At 42.2% G+C, this 17750-nt stretch overlaps 1 long non-coding RNA gene across 1 annotated transcript in view; it reads right to left on the bottom strand.

Moving 5' to 3' along the window:
* Positions 1 to 9176, bottom strand: part of LOC129604381 (uncharacterized) — a 35922-nt gene extending 26746 nt beyond the window's left edge. The window contains exons 1-3 of the long non-coding RNA XR_008695200.1: positions 8486 to 9176; positions 8102 to 8193; positions 407 to 5647 (exon numbers count right to left, since the gene is read on the bottom strand). This is a non-coding gene — a long non-coding RNA (uncharacterized LOC129604381). The remainder of the gene's footprint in view (positions 1 to 406; positions 5648 to 8101; positions 8194 to 8485) is intronic.
* Positions 9177 to 17750: the final 8574 nt, after the last annotated feature.

The raw sequence follows: 17750 nt of genomic DNA, 5'->3' as shown, positions 1-17750 counted from the left end.
GTTACAATAATGTATGCCTTTGATCACAACATGTTTACATCATAAGAAAGTTTTGTTTTCCATATTCCATTAAATGGGATGAGTTGTAAACTGTAAAATAAATGACTGGAAGATATTTTTGAAGAAGGTTAAACTACACAAATGCATCAACATTGATGCACTGTCTGAGTGTGACAGAAAGGACAACTTTGCCATGTTCAACCATGCTAGCCATGCTAGCCGCTAGCCATGCTAGCATGTAACTGATAGAGTTAATGACAGTTTTACCAGTAATGTTACACAAACCAAGCACAAACCAGGCACAAACATTAGCTATGATATTATGTACTAGATACATTATATTATCCACATACCTTATAACACAATGTTAAATTGTTTTGGCTACAGTCAAACTGTGCTAACGTACCTTAGCGTGTCTCTTCTGGTTTGAAGGTGAATGCCAGTGTTTCTGTTCTTTTTTTTCTGACACATAAGAGGCCCTTTATTCAGTATGAAGGATCCTTCATGTCTTGTAGAAAAGGTCACGTGTGTCCTCCTCTGAATCTCTACAGGATGTAGCAGCTGCATGCTGTGGCCGTGGTAGCACTGCACTTTATTCAGTATAGACACGCTCAGACTGAAGTCATCACTTACCACAAAATGCTGCCTAAATTATAATAATAATAATAAACAATAAAACAGTATAGAATATGTTAAAGCGGTAAAGTAAAAGTAAACAGAGATGTAAAAACTCAAGTAAAATGAGAAATTGTTTGAAACATACTTAAATACTTCAAAAGGTTTACTACATTACAAATCTAATACACCATTTAAATGCCAGCACAATAACAGATGGCCATTCATGCAAATCAATTTGAAAATATGCAAAAGGCATCCGGATCAAGCTGGGGATAGGTGCCCCTCTTCTTAGAATTACAAGGAGAGTTTGCAGACACATATGAATTTACAATTAGTCTCATCCTGGCAACTTCTTAAGGTTTGTGACAGTGTCTGGGGTTCCACTAAAGGCCATGTGTGTGAAGTCATGAATTTCTTGCGACAGGCTACGATACCAGAGAGGCTATATTTAGGGAGGATAACTAGTACTGCACAGTATAATCTGACATTTGTACCACAAGGGAGTCATACTGCAATGCTCACAAATGACAGTGTCACTGTTGGTTTGTGTTCCCGGTGGAATAGGTTAAAGAGAACAAAACATGTTTTTGCAGTGGTGTGCCGCTCTGCAAGACAGATCTAATAAAACTGTATTTGATTGTGGGGGTATGATCTGACTGTGGCTGTCACTGGTGAGTGAGCCCCCTGAGCACGGAGACAGCAGCAGTCTGGTTGAAAAGGAACAAAGAGTCCCTGGGAGCGGTCTCTGTAGACTCTGGAACAGGAGTCTGCATGACTGGCCTGCTTTTGATGGCTGACTTCAGCAGGGCACTTCAACTCCCCCCTTTTTGTCTGCGCCACTTTAACCAGGGACAAAGAGAACAAATAGAGGCCAGCATTGTTCTAGCATTAACAGCTGTGGGTTTTTCTTCAAACGACGTCCAGCGACGCACTTAATATTCATGGGTAAACATGCAGCATGTTCCGAGCAACATTGCATTTTTTATCAATCTACAGTTGCGTTTTCTATCTGTTCCCTTATGGGTTGTCGTTGTTTAAATTATAACGTCAACTGGCATATTTGAGTACCTGTCAAATCCTTTTATAGAAAACAAGCATGATGTAATTCTGTTCAACCAGGCAATTCATTAGCCCGAGTCGCCCGGCCCTTTTTGCAGTTGACTGCTGTTGTCCTCCCCGCGGACGTGGGAGAAGCCACCGAGGTCCGCATTCACCAAGGTGATCAAACCTGCGTCAGCTCCACCTGCCTCCCCTCTCAGGAGCAGCCGGGACACAACAAAGCCGCTGCGGCATCGCTGGGGAGCGCTGGCGGCGTCTTCCATCCCCGCATTTCTGAGCCATCCAAGGACTGCGCACATTAGGATATTAGGGAGAAAGCAGAGAAACCAAAACATTCTGCACTGGCTGATTGATGTGCGATGGATATTGCAGCCATTTAGCCACCATGGCACTCGAACAGTTGTGTCGCATGCTGCTTTTGAATCGTATTCCGAGGCAGAGGGGAAAACGGTATAGCTAATAAATAAACATATGGAATCTGAGTGCTCAGAACTCTTCACTAGGAGACAGTAAAGTCTTCTTAGCAGAAGCAGTAGAATATTGCACTAGCTGGATGCTCAGAGGATATTTGGGGATCAGCAATGTGCAGGGAGTTTTTTTTTCATTGATATGTTTGAATTATTTCTTATGGGTGTGCATAATGGCAATATAAATCTTTCTGCGTGTGCAATTACAAAGACTGGCATGGTCTATTCCCCGCTGGGTGATCGCCTGCGAACAATGACATATTACCGGCTGGCTGGCAGTGGTCATTAAGAACTGATATGGGATTTATGGCCAGTCTTTAAACATGAGATGGCATTAAAGAGATTTGAATACAGTCAAAATGGCACAAAGAATCCTGCAGGAGAAAGATGGAGCTAATGAACTGTGGTTGGAAAGCAGGGGGATATAAAGTTATTTTGGGTAAAGCCAATTTCTCATCAAGCAAAATTAGTCTGATTTTAATCACAGGTCTCAGAGTCCATAACCGGCTCACTGTGTTATTATGGTATTGTACTGGAGAGGTCTTATAGGGTTGTAGCGTGCAGCTACAGTTTAACAATTAATATATTGTGCTTCAATTTGTAATGTAATCATAGAATAAATAAATCTTATAATATGTAATATGAATGTCACAATAGGATTATATTCAATTCAAAATGATACGAACCTCAAGTGATCCCATTCAGTGTTCCTGCATAATGACAGCAGTTCTTTATATAAGTATGTTACTAATTTCCAGGGGCAATTAAGGAGTCTTACATTCCACACGGTACCTGCTGAGTGAGTATAAGGAGCTTAAACATCAGATGTGTTCATTGGAAAGAGAGAAATAAAGACTTTGCCTCATCATATTAGCGCAAGCCCTTAAAGTGACTGTTTATCATGAGGTAGTGCTCAAGGTTTTAATGAGCTTCCTGCCTGTTCTAGTATAATTCCAATTAGTCCCTCCATCTCATATAATGGCATGATTACCTTGTGAAGCCTCCGTTGTTTTCCGTACGAGCCTTGAAAGGAACCCTGACTATTTTAATCTGTTTCCCAGTGGCAGCACACCTGCCAAGCCAGTTACACCTCCTGCGGAACGAGCACAGGTATTGGTTCATTAATACACAGAATGACACTCGATCACACCCAGGAACAGACAGAAGAAAAAACAAATGTTAAAGTCAGATTTCCACTGCATTTTTCTTATTAAATTCCCACCATTCACAATTTTAAACACAATTAATGTTATACAAATCTGGAGAAATAGCAACAGAATTATAGTTAATTCTGTTTTGGGTGAAGTCAGTGCACTCATACTACAATTTTCTATTTCTTGAGCATCTCAGTTCACTTAAGTGAGACAGATCTCAGTCAAAGTGATACCAAATCCTGCAGCTGCGTCAGCTTCTGAAGCAAGGGCCATTACCTCAATTTTGGTCACTGCCATTTCAGAGGGAGAGAAGAAGAGGAGCTATTTTTGATCAAAACGCAGGCAAGAGGAGAATCAGTCATTAGCAGCAACCATTTGCACTGTCATCTGGCTCATACGGCCTGTGGCTTTAAAAGATGGAAATGCACCAGCTTTGTACTGCACAACTCTTAACCCAAGGCGGATCAACACACAAAGCCATAAACCGAATTACGTAGAACTGATAGAAATGACATGAGGGCACGTTACAAATATCTGTAATGACTTGTAAATTCATGCAGCCGAATAATTGAGCTAACATTGTTTTATTGGTTAATTTTTGCTAAACCTCAGAGGCAAACGTAACTGTGATGCGTTGTCCTGTGTGCAGGTACTGTACGTTGGTAATTGATTTGGAGCTCAGAGGACGCTGCCAAATACAGGAAATGTTTCATTCAAATCCTAATTTAACAGGGTATCAGCAACAACGAGCACAATAGGAAAGGATAGTAAGTAACCCAAAACTGAATTTAGATTTTCTCTCAGATTTGACACACAGAATAAGAGACAGGAGGGAAGAAATGGTAATCTGCAAGAAAACCCTTAAAAGAATCAATTTGGCAAGGTGTCTGAGAATGTGACTTTATTCTGCACTGTGATTCCGACTGTCTCCTGTAAGAGTGGGATGACTGTCTTTCTTCCCCGCTGACAGGCAGACCCGGGCCAAATTGACAGTTCTTTAAAGTGCCTGACAGAAAGCCGCATTAATTAAGTCATTGCTGGACTTTAATTGTGTTAAGAAGTTGAAAAAAAAATCTAATATGAGAAAAGGTTACCAAGTCCTCCGTGGAGTCAGATTTTCCACTTTCTATGAATATTAATGTGCCTAATGAAGACAATCTTCGCTTCATCTTCCCATTGTTCTGTTTTCAGGTGCCAAGCTTTCACAGCCATTGATTTGTTGTTAAAGAACAAATATGTCATGGGAGAAGATGACTACCATGTCTTTTATCTTAAATTTATCAAGTAAAATGCCTCTCTTTGCAGCTGAAGTGTGATTCTTTTTTTCCTTTTTTTGTTATTCTAAAAAGATTTTAGCTGAGTGAATGTCATGCAGATGTTGTCAAGGTGTGTTTGGGTGTTAATTAGATGTGGTGAGCCTGCCTTGCTGCTCTGCACTCAATGGGGAACAGAAGGAAATCTGGATTTTTCGGGGTGCTGTGGAAAACAAATAAATACAAAGCTAGCATAGCATAGTGAAATAAACTAATGAACCTTTATCGTGTGCACGTCCACTGAAATATGTTTAGGACAAAGCATCGGATGCTCTTGGGTAAACACGTAGAGAATTGTGATTTCCCCAAGGCGACAGGTGTGACTGTCTGGCAGATATAGTCATGCAATAAGATATTTGATGTCAGGTTACACGTTCTTTGTGCCTGTCGCGGAGCCTGGGGGAGGCAGAGGGGAACAACACCGAGCGAACCCCAAACTTCAGCCGGCATCATGATTGCCAGACATATTGTCTCTTCAATATAACAAGCCGGGTTCTTGTGAAAGATGAGCTATGGTTATTTCTGGAAAACAAAGTGTTGGGTCCTGCCACAGGGCAGAGCCTGAATAGCCAGGGCTGGGATTACTTGAAAGGGAGGAGGGGCCGATGCACTTGCCACTTGTCATTGAAGGAGTGTCTTTTTGTTCGCAGCCCCATCTCCATCGTGTGTTTGTGAATCCTTTTGTGAAAAATTAAAAGATGGGTGTTACAGAGGAGGGGAAGTGTACTGTCAGAAATTCATTTTGCAACATATCACGTGTGCCATATACAAACTGGGAAACTTTGCTCATGCCCTCTGCTCTTTATTGATGCTGGGGGCCTCGGTGTCCGCAAAGCGGGAGGAGCGAGGAGCTGCGCACTTGCGGACGTCCCTTTATTGCACCTGATGAAACGAAATGACTTCTCTCTGATGTCACCTCTCTGCGCACATGGGAGTCAGTGAAGTTCTGCTTGTTTCCCACCAGAGGAGACGCGTGCGCACCCTGAGGAACCAGTCAAAGCTGCTCTGAAATCACGTCTTATCAATGTAATGCTTCCTTAAAGGAGACACAGTTAAAAGAATACATGATAATTCAAGCAGTTTCATTGTGTAAGTACTGTTTTAATAATATCTTAATAGAGGCAAACCTTTAATAAATTAAAAACAATGAAAGACGGAGTTGCAGTTGATCTGATTTAGTAGCTACAGGTTTGTTTACAGTACATATGTATTGAGGTATAAATACCTATTTCACTTATGATACTTCTGATTCAAACTATAAATCATACCTGTACTCATTAAGGAGGATGTAATGAGTTATTAAAGATGTCACATTGAGATGAACAAAAAGAAATGGCTGCGGTAACGCACCTCCCTGTAGCAATTCATGTTACATGAACCAGATTTCTCAAAGGTAATTCGGGAGGGAACGTCTTATTATTATTCTTATTTCACTTTCATTTATGAGGGAGGTTTACATTTTGACGTTCCGGCTTTTATAAGTTTGAACCATGTTGTATGTTGTATGAACCATATGTGAGGGGTGCACTCTATTACTTTTTAAATATCATCTTTGCTTTGTTTTCAGCTGTAATTGTGACTCAACCCCACCTCAAATAAAAAACTAAAAAACCAAAAAAAACACCAAGAGAGAATAAATGGAGAGTGGCATCAGAGGGAAAGTAATGAAATGTCTTTCAACAACACTTTGTCTCTCTTCCTTTGGCCAAGTCTAGGATACCTATTAACACTCCCTTTAAATTATTCATCCTGATGGATAAAACACCTCCACAATTAATTGCATGTGAGCCACCCAACCTCCTTAAATCTGTGGAAAAGGCTAGAATTCACAGAGTGCACTTGTTAAATGCTTAATTCCCTCAGTGCCGAGCCACTACTGTACAGTAAATGTTGAGCTGAACGTAAAAATAATAACTTTCACTGTACTGCAAGTAAATATGGCAAAATAGATGGCAGCTGATTAGGGGCCCAGCCTGAAATATCTCTTCATGAACCGCTTTCAGCCTTCTTACACTACAAGAAGTAAGAAAGGCAAATGAAATATATAAAAGAAAGGGGTGCATTTCTAAAGTCCTCTGTGTCTCATTAGCTTCTGTTTCTAAATACCTATTTATTACTTATTATTATTCATTCTCATATTATTTTCTCAATAAAGATAAATGTATGTGTGTCACAAATAGAAAATTCATGATTTTAGTTGTTAAATAAAGTGCCAGTCGCTTTGACCAGTGGGCTCATGAGTTGGTTTTAGGTTTTAGACCCTCATTATGACCTCCTGCAATACTTTAAGCCAGGCGATTTATTACTAGTTTTTGTCAGCCACATTTGCAAATGCTAAGATAATGGCTGCACCCTAACACTACTTCCTATCTAAGTTAATTTAGTCACGTCACTGATGATAGATTACAACAATGCTCCTACAATGCTCTCTGCCTAGCTCCAGTGGCCGGGCCGTCAGACGCAACCCAAACCACTGCTGCCATGAGTAATTGCTCGTAACTATGAATTAAAACTCTATAGATTCTTTGTGAATTTGTGATCACAGATTGTAACATACTCGATATATACGCTGATATATCCTCATCCATTTCTGTTGTTTCCATCCAGGAGAGGAAGATACGTTTGTCTCTCACAAAGTATTAAGTGGGACACTGCAGTATTGATGCAGGCTGCATGAAAGCAGAGTAATTAATGCTGTTAAACTCGCCATTGCGCCATTATTTATGTTTTTGGACAATGTCATTTTAAAAATGCAAACTCCGGGGTGGAAACGTTATACCCAGAGGGCGTGCTGTAAGCTGCGAGGGTAAATAAGCACTTTGCATGTTTTTGTAGATGTTTGCTGTGCACAAGCTCATCCAGAGAGAGGAGTGTGCTGCCCGGCCTATTTATTGCTGTGCTGCTGAATGCAACGCCAGCTCAAAAGGCTTCAAATCATTGGGGAGATTGTTAGGCTTCCGTGAAAATTACGGAAATGCAGGGGAAATGGATGAGCAACACTTCATGACAATTAATCAGAGGCTGCTGATTAATAAAGTTCATTTTTTATTCTCGATGATTCAGGGGATTATCAAAAGGACACTGTCCTTGTCATTTTGATTAACAAACCCATCCTCGCTCTGGAAGAGGATGCGTTGAAGGGAGACGCTTTCTTTGGCCTATAAAATAAATATTGAATGAGAATATTAACTCGTTAACCTTGACAAGTATTTGTAATTTTCATAAGGGGGTAAACCAGCAGATTCAGCACAAAAAATGCTGTGGGGGTTTGTGGAAAGGCACGGGAACAGGGGAGGGGGACGACAACACACAACAAATTAGAGAGAATGAAGAATGCTACTGCATGAATCCTGTCATTTTTATGGGCTGCAATGATTAATTTGTTTGTTCAAATTCTCAATTAAGCCAGGAGGAACTGGCAGAATTAGAAAAGGAGAGCAGAGCAGTGTTGTCTTGGCTTTGCAAGCGCCCTGGGGAGATATAGCCCTACCTGATCTCAGGTCATCAGGCTATTGTGGAGACGGCCCATGCAGACTGGAGCAAGGGTGGGGTGTGTGTCTTCAGGATTCATTCTAAACAGCCCTGGAAAAAAAAAAGTAAATCACAATGTTTCGTCAGCCCCCCTCCCCTAATAAATCATCCTGCCTTTTCCTTTCATTTGTCCAGGTCGCCTTGTCAAGGGTAATGCTCTTAAAATGTCAATTGTCAGTGTGAGCATGCATTGCATTAGATATAAAGTACAGTTCACTACACACAAACAGGCAGTATACAGGAAAAAATAAAATATGGAGCTTGCACTTCCCTTTTCCCTAGAGGCCCTGTGCACTTATTATTTGTCAGAGTGACAGATGTTTTTCAAATGATCGTGTCTCACGTGTGCTGAACTTCTACCAAAGCCCCACAGTGAGAGGCTGCGGGGCGTTATGCACCATCTGAAGTCTCCATGGACCCAATCCCCGTGCTTCGAGTCCATCAGGAGGCGAGCTTTTGTACTGTAACGCCCCGTTTCCAGGGTGGTCTGCTGAGGTGAGCCTCTCCCCGAGACTGAGAACCGGAGCTGCACAGTGAACGTGCAACGGCACAAAACCTGAAAATCAAAAGTTACATTCGCTCATCACACTTTAATTTGCTGATTTTTATGAATTTTGTTTACAGCGCCAACATAAATATTAATATAGACCGAAAAACAAATCTTAAAGCGACTCAGTTCCACGAGCGGAGCAGAAAGAAAGAGGTCATTTTGTGCTGTGCATTTTTTAATTGTGTGCAGGAGGTAAACACTCAGGTACAGTAGTACAGCACCTCAAAGCTTAAGGGAGTTTAATTAGGGCCGTCAGAATAGGTTGAATTTACCTGCGCTCAGGTTTTGCTGCTTCCTTCTCACCCTCAGCTCCAACCATCCAAAGGTCAACATGAAGCAGACAGCACTTATGTTCAATAGAAGCAGGCATATGTATTGTGCATTATAGAACATTATTGATTGAGCCACTGCATATTGTACGTGACTGTGCAGATGCATATCTTAACACAAGCAGTTCACCTCAGCACATTCAAGAACAAATGGACTGTTATTACTTCAGCGCTGATTACTGTGTTTGTTCCATGTTTGTGCAACATTGAAAGCACAGTGTTACAGTAAAAGTGCATTTTCTACAGTAAATGGACTTTGAGCCACTGAAGTGTGGACAAGGTGTTGAGTCTGTGCTTTGTTTCATGACACAAATGTATTTAAAATTACATACTACACTTATTAGTCGCTTGCGTCTGCTCACTAAAGTGTTTGTTTACCTCCATAAGTGTTTTATAATAATGAGATCCACCAAAATGATTCATTTTGCAAAATCACCCAGGGGGGGGCTGTTTTTCGTAGAACGTACGCTGCAAGTTCTTCAAGCAGAAGTGCAACTTTATGATTGCGTTTACAACCATTACGTGATTTTTGTAATGTAATCAGAGTGTGTGTTTTCCGGACCAGTGGGTGCTTTTAATAGTGTTGGCCACCTTTCTTTTTTTTTTTAATTCAAGGTGTCCTCTATACAATACAGAGTGGATATCCAGAATAGTAGCATTGACTGCAGCCAGCACTCGTGAAGCGAAATGCTTATTAGTCAAACGGTCCCCATCGGAATAATGCCATGGTCAGCCGGTGGTGAGGGATGACTCTGTGTGGATGACACTCTGGAGCCTATTCTGTAGGGGATCTGCTGTAGTGCAGCCCGCACAAACATGATGTATGGACACACAAGCAGGGAAACATCATGGGACCACACAATGGAGGAGCTACGGATGAGTTACTGTAGCAGGACCGGCGCTCGCGTTGAGCGTGCACTTCACAACAATGACAGTGTGTTCTAGTTCGTGTTTAATGATCCATTTGCCCCGGCAACCTTGATCAAATCTGTCGGCAAAAATTAAATCAGTTTAAAATGAATGTGGAATCATCATATGTAACGCTGATGGCAGTGGACTGAACGGAGTCAACAACAAACCCCAAAACACCTACAGCCATTTAGCTAATTCTTCCTTTACGTTCCAATTATGGAAATTGTTTATACCGGAAAAGCAGCACGGAGGCTTTAATCTAGATGTAGCATGCAGGAAGCAGGTTAGGTGACGTCAGGGCCAGTAGTCAGTGAACCACGCCCATTTTCCAGGGAGGGAAAGTTTACGGAAAACTAGGCGGAGTCAAGAGAAGAGACCACCCAGGAAGCAGGACTATAAACACACACATAAACACCTAAAGATGTTAGCCCCAAAGCTAACATCTGTGTGTGTGTGTGTGTGGGTAATACTGAGGGGCACTTTGTTCTGGGTGGGACAGTGGGTAAGGCCCAGTTCACCCCCCACCCCCACCCATACTGCAGTCCTCTTGTGGGGAGGACGCCCCTAACCTTAAGCCATCAGCACAGCCCCCCCTCCTCAGCATAGAACAGCTAGATCCAACAGACATGGTAGTTCTGCACGTGGGCAGCGCATTCAGAACTGCTCTCCATCCACTATCGCACATAGACATCTGCTCCCACACATGAGCTCATGCTCGCCCCCATGGCTATTTTCTGAGTGTATGACGTGCCTAGTGTATCACAGGACCCAACATCAATTCAAACCAACCAACAGAGTTAAAAATAAAATATAGACACAAATGCAATACACTATAAATTGGTGTCTATCAATTTCCGTACGAGCTGCTTTCCAGACTCCTGATATTAAAGTATATAAATATATTAACCAATACAAACACTTAGCTGAGACCCAGTTGTACACTTGAGTGATTTAATCATTTCGATACACTGATCTCAACTTAACAGGCTCCAAGACATTTTGTCATTAGCGAGTAAACCTTCTCAAAATAAATCCAATCCCCTAAATCTGCCTCTGACGAAATCTGATCACTTTTAAAAAGTGACAGCGTCTGACCTTGAGATTTATTTTTGTAGCACCAGAAACTGTCTCCCTCAGCAATGAGAGATGTGCCTGTCCAGATGGTTTTGTGTGCCATCGTCTTGCTAATTGTCAGTGATGCCATCAAAGGGACGTAGCAGACCTGACAACTTAGCTGATGAGCAATAAAATGAGTGTGAGGGGGGAAATTAGAGCCAAAAACATGTGACAGTTATTTTGTGCAGCCTACCTATGCTTTTAATTTTGTCTTCCTTTGTTTTGAGAATTTGTTTGGTCGACTAGAATAGAGGACAATACAAATTTCATATTATTTTTGATCTGGGGATCAAAATGGTTATAACTGCTTAACTATTACTACTATATATATAGCATTATACTATATATATATATATATAGCATGCATCTGTATATAATTATACTATATCTTTGGGATGACGGTGATGCAGCAGGCACAGGTCCACAATCTCATGTAATCCCTATTGTAATAACATGTTCTGTGAAGCTATCACTTGTCTACATTGACTTTAAAGGTGATAAGGCTACAGCGCGGCAGTGTGTCTCTGGTGACTGTAAAGCAGGCTAGACAAAACATATGACAAGGGGATGATCCTGACCTGAGACTGACATGTGCTAACGTACATTATAGTCATTGCCAGGATAAAGGTCACATTGTCTCCTGTTATAAATTGGACAGGACAGCTCCAGCATACATGAGTGCCAAGTGTGAGGAGGTCTGAAAGAATATCCCTCGAATGTTTGAAAACACACACACACACACACACACACGCATAGGATGAAAGTGTTTTACGTCGCACTCTCTTTTATGATTAGCAGATTTAATCTGCACTTTAAAAACACTGCTAAGCTCATCATATCATATGGAGATGCTCAGAGCGAGATGCGGGGCTGTGTTTTTCCAGCGGTCATAATTCATAGTTGAAGAACGAAATGTTCATTTCCACAGTCCTTGCCTGAAAGCATGAGCGCAGACTTTTGCTCTGATATACAAAGGGAAATGACTTGAAAAGAAATAAGCAAATGATTGCGATGCCTCATTAGGCGGGCTTTATTTGACCATAGCCAATTAGACAGCAGCTGTAATTTAAAACACTCAACCTAAAAAAGGCTCAACCAAGAGCACATTTCTCTCGTGGGACTGAATCCTTTTGCTTTGTTTTCATTCAAATTGTTGTTCTATAATTTTTACCAGCGGCATTTCCTATTTAAGTGAATATAAATAATACACAGAGGACTCTCAAGTTCATGAGCGTGCAGATAAGCAGCCTACACTAGAGTGTGTGAGCCAGGATGAAAGAGCACAATGGTTTCGCCGAGGTCAAGGTTGTGTCGCCACGCGTTCGGCCTCGCGTTCGAGCGCGAGCGCCGGCTCGTTTTGCCGCTGCCGCGTGATCAATATCGCTCCCTCGATCTTAATCAACAACAGGCTGAGGTATTTGCGGGGCTGTTACCTTAATGACACAAAGGTGCGGTCGGAAAAAGCAGGGCTGCAGCCCGGGTGAGACTGACAGGTGGTTTAGCCATGAATCAGACCCGAGTGCAGATTAACGCGGCGCTCCTCGCGAACAGAGACAGCACTGAAATATTGATGGGGAGAAGTAGATTCTGGAGGTGTGTGTGAGTGATCTGCATCAAAACACTGGAGCAAAACAAGATCCTGACTGCTTACTTTGGAAGAGAAGCCTTGTGAAAAATAGTAACACCTGTATTGCTTATACTAGTTAAGCATTGGAATAAAATTTTGTGCAATATGCATAACCAAATGCTGGAATAATGAGCCATCTGTATGTGTGGTCCCTTCCTTGGAGATGCCAAGAACGGCACCATCTGTGATGCAGCTACCAGCTGTTTTCCTTCTTATTACATGTTTATTAAAAGCTGTCCTCTTCAAGAAGAGGAAAGGAGAGCACGGGTGGCAATGTTGGTTATCTGATTGCCTCCATCTCCATTAGAAACAGACTTGAGCTCCGATCCTGGGCCTATAAAAACACACTAACTGTTTCAACAGAACAGAGGGAGCGCTAATTAAAAACGCTTTCTTTTTCATCAGCGACTTGCAGGAAATTAAAAGAACAAACAGGAGATTGACTGGCAGCAAAGCAACAAACATGAAAGAGGATGAATAAATCTAATCCACCAGGACTGCAAATAAATAAACAATGTCGCTTGCCCCACCTTCATTTAGCCCTTTGGGTTTGTATTTCAAAAATCCCTCAGCAGGGTTTACGCATCTTTGCTATTTGCATTGTTTTCAATTTTCAAAACCTATTAGCAAGATATCGATCGACCACAATTGAGCATTTATGCACAGCAGGCAACCTACATCCCTCAAGTCAAAATCAGATCACATCTCCCGTAATTGAGGGTGGCAGAACTGCAGACCACCCTCTGCAACTGTCAACAAATTTCAGCAGCTCAAACTAAGATGCGTCAGGGATGCATCCCGCATCGAGTGATAGACACTGAGAAGGAGAACTGGAAATGTCCATCAGCATCCTCTGCCATGTGCTGAACAAGACAGGTCAGGTCTGAATAGACACTGACAAACCCAGGGTGGACACACTGTCGACGCAGACTAAAGCAATACCTAGGGACAAGTGACAGGCTGCTTTGATGCCTTACCTAACTGCAACACACACACACACACACACACACACACACACACACACACACACACACACACACACACACACACACACACACACACACACACACACACACACACATAGTTACAGACGGGCCGTGCGGTCCTTATGAACAGAACGGCCCCAGTGCCTCCCAAAGGCGAGCGAGGCCTCAGACTAAATGTTAATGCGCGTGACGCGAGGAGCGCAGAACGCGGTGTAAAACAGCAAATTGATGTTTCTGACAGTGCATCCATTCCTGAGGTGAGTGTGTTCGCTCCGCTCCGTGTTCGATAAAACAAACAAAATGCCCTCTATTTCTGTATGAACAATTACCTGCCATGGATTGTAACCTCATTGGATTGAGTGAAAAGTTTGAAATAATCGTTAAAGCTGCAGACAGGGCATTTATCTTTACTCTTGCTTTAATGCTCTCTGCACTAAACACTGGATGGAGTCAGTCAAGTGTGTGTGTGTGTGTGTGTGTGTGTGTGTGTGTGTTTGAGTAATCTGGGTCCCAGTGCGCCTCACTGTGTGTACTTGTAAGAGCACTGTTGCATGTGTCAATCCTCCTGTGGAGCCGTGTTCTCAAAGCTCTTCATTTTGAAATCAAGCATCAATAATTAAGCCATTTCACGAGGCTGCTTTAACGATATATTACATGGGAGGAAATAGGTCAAGCAGCTGTGTTGGAGGGATTGTCTGCGCGGGCATTAGTGGGTTAAAGAAAGATGGCGAACAACGCTCCCTTCACCTCGCGCTCCATATATTCTACATCCTCTGCAACACGACTGAGGCTTTCAGTCTTACACTCATTCTCCGTGTGTGAGGATGCTGTTTGATAACAGTTCATGTTACATGTGGGTCATTCCACCTGGAGCAATACTGTGTATTGACTGGTGACACTGGAGATGTTGTTAAGCTAAAGAGAGACTGGCAGCATTTGCACTTACACTAAACTCGTTTTCATTAACCTTTGTTGTAGTGTTTTGAGAAAAAAAATCAATCATTTAATGGATTTACATATGATGTTGCTGATTTCTTATTATTTGTCAGTTAAGTCCTTGTAAATATTCAAAATATTTACAGAGCAAATTCATTTTGATGGAAACCTGAATTATGACAGTTTAATGTCTTTGATTTATGTGCGTGTTACACAAAATATACTTTATTGTGTGTCTAGTGCATGTTGTGCATATATGCACATGTGCACATGATTTGCACGCATTCATAAAACTGTGACTCTCCTGCCCTCTGCCCTGCGGAGGCGCTGGCATTTTCATTTATATTATCACCAGGTCCTGGCGATGTCTCTGAACGAGTGAATCGCTTACATCTGATCGTCTAAAGTTTACGTCCAGTCACACGCATGACAGCCGTGTGACCCAGCGTTGCTAAAAGCCAGTTATAGCATGAAATAAGCAGTCACCAATGCTGGAACGGGAGAAGAGAGAGCGACAAGTAGCTACATGTCAGCTACCAGCATTAGGTACAAACTACAACAATTTCACAACGACGTCTGAGCCTCTATAGTACAAAATATAAAATTGTGAAAAGAAGTAAGTTGTGAGTGAAGTGAAAAAAGCTGCAATGATCTCTGTCATCTGTTACATTCAGCCCCGAGGACAAACATGCTGAGTCCCACACAGCTCCTTCAACTGCGCTTTCACAAACAACACCACATCAGCTCGCTCAAACCTCACCTGCTGAACGTTGGGCTCAACTCTCCTCGCATGCTGCTGTCTTTCTACCGTCCCATCGTTGCTTTCTTCATAAATTGTTGCTTTGCAAGCAGTTTTTTTTCCACCTTTAAATTTTAATTTAACGTGGGAACATCGTGACGTTGTCCTCAAACATCTACAACTGTGGTGTTGTTTAAAGGGCGCTTTCATCGATGGCTGTATCATCACAGATTGTTTGCATCCTCTTGTCATTTGCCTTCTATGAACAACAGCAGACTCGCGTCGTTGTATCTCTGCATCGCCGTCCGGCTCTGGAATGTGTTATTTTTAACTGCTTGTCAATCACGCAACCAGAGCCTTCAGTTTGTTTAGTCACTCTCTGAATTCGTAGGTGCTCTTTGTTTTCAGCTTTGGTTCGTTTTCACAGGCATTACATGAATTACATCCTCAAATCAAGCAGCAGCTTTTGACTGAAGTCATATGCTTTTGTTCCTCTTTCAATGCTACAAAACTGGACTTCAATCACTGGCTGTCCATTGCACACACGATCGCGTTCTTGGATTAAACGCAGGCCTGGAATTTGACCCATCCTGCTTTTATCACGACTACAGTAAAATGAATAGACTCCAAACTGATTATCTGTGTAAGAAAATATCTGAAGCGCACAATACAAATATTCCCAGTGTCATGATACTGGGAACAGCCTCAGTATGATGATAAGGGATAAATGACCAATGCAGATTCACAGGAAGTCTGTTGCTCAGGTTGAACTCCATCTGCTGTAGTTCAGCCTCTTTGCTGCAGTCTGTTGCCAGATGACGGATCATTTACATTACAGTTTGTGTTGGTATTAAGTCATTTGGTCATTGAAGAATTACAGCTGTGACTTGTAGTGTAAAAAAATATTAAGTTCACGTTAACCAAACAAAAGAAGTGACCACCACAGAGACAATAGCACCCTTCAGCTCAACTGGGTGAGGCTGATGTCCACTACACTGGTTCTACTAGAGTTCTTCCACTACATTTTCTACTATTGCTTAGTTCTGCTGGGGTGAGAACTCAGGTAGTTACTGGGTCGACTCAGGTATCTTCTATTTCATTCTGTATATTTGTATTTAGGGATTTGGACATCTTCCACTATAAATACCCACAAAGCTAATAGTGTGTGACGCTTCCAGGAGTCACTCTGTTGACAATAAATAAACAGTTGATTTGGCAGGTTTTATAGGTGACTTCCAAGTAATTTGGGCACATTTTTCGTGCCAGAACCGAGTAAATAATGGGCAACTTTGACAGTTTACAACTTGCTGCACTGCTTTTAAATACCTATATTAAAGTATCCCTTTGTTTCTAGGTGAAACATCCTCCAGCTAATGGCAACTAGAGATTTTAATTTGGAAAATGTCATCTGGGAGATATTTTAATGCAGTAAAGTCAGAGGAACATTTAATACCATTCACATGCAAACTCAAACAATGGGAAGCAAGTTAAACGTGTTTCATGTTTTCACTTATTTACTCAATGTGTGCAGGATGTTTGCCTTTTTTATATCAGGATGAGCCACAAGTGGCTGGGAAGCAGCACTAACGAGACACGTTTGTAAGACATTGTTACAAAGGAGGATCACATTTAAGTGAAGTCTGTTAAAGTTGTATCCCGGAAAATCCTCAGGCAGCCAGGTATGCGAATTGCAACCATGTGAGGGAGGAAACGCTCATCCAGACTTACCGGATGACAAACCCCACCATCTGCACGTGGATCTGCCGCTGACGCTGATGCACGAACGGGAGGAGGAAAGTTTGAACTGTATTAGCGCCTTACATCATGACAAACCTTTCGTGAGGCGAAGTGATGAACAAAGCCAAAGGTGAGCCGGCGAGGCCATGCAGATGATACGGAGCGAGGGCGTAATAGGTGTGAGCTGCAGCGAAGCGAAGCCGCCGTGGGAGAGATAAGGTGAGCCGGCGGTGGCGGCCGCTGGCGCAACGAGCGCCCCCGTGCTCGCTGGCTTTGTGTAAACATGGCGTTAGAAGCGCCCAGACAGGTACGGCCCTGGCTTGATTTGAGCTGTGATTGATCGCGCAGGTTCAGGTGGAGTTCACGGGAGGTCTCATTGCCAAAATGAGTGACAGGCACAAAATAGGGCGATGGAACATTATCAGGAAGCCATCTGTAATGCGGGTGAGCCTGGATCTCTAAGGGATGTTGTCTGAGATGAAGTCATCTATCAGCTCTACTTCATATTTGATTAGGTCATGAGTAGCTTGTGCTTATCTAATATGATAACATACAAAGTTACAGGATACAGTGTGAAAACATGCAGAATGTTGCATTAAATGTAAATGTGGTTGCAAACATGAGTGAGGTGAATGCAACATAATACAAGTTATCATTTGTTTAAACTGCTCTATAG

This window comes from Betta splendens, chromosome 7, assembly GCF_900634795.4.
Source record: "Betta splendens chromosome 7, fBetSpl5.4, whole genome shotgun sequence".
Classification (NCBI taxonomy): Eukaryota; Metazoa; Chordata; class Actinopteri; order Anabantiformes; family Osphronemidae; genus Betta; species Betta splendens.
Note: the sequence above shows the minus strand (reverse complement) of the source record. Positions and strands in the feature narration are given on the sequence as shown.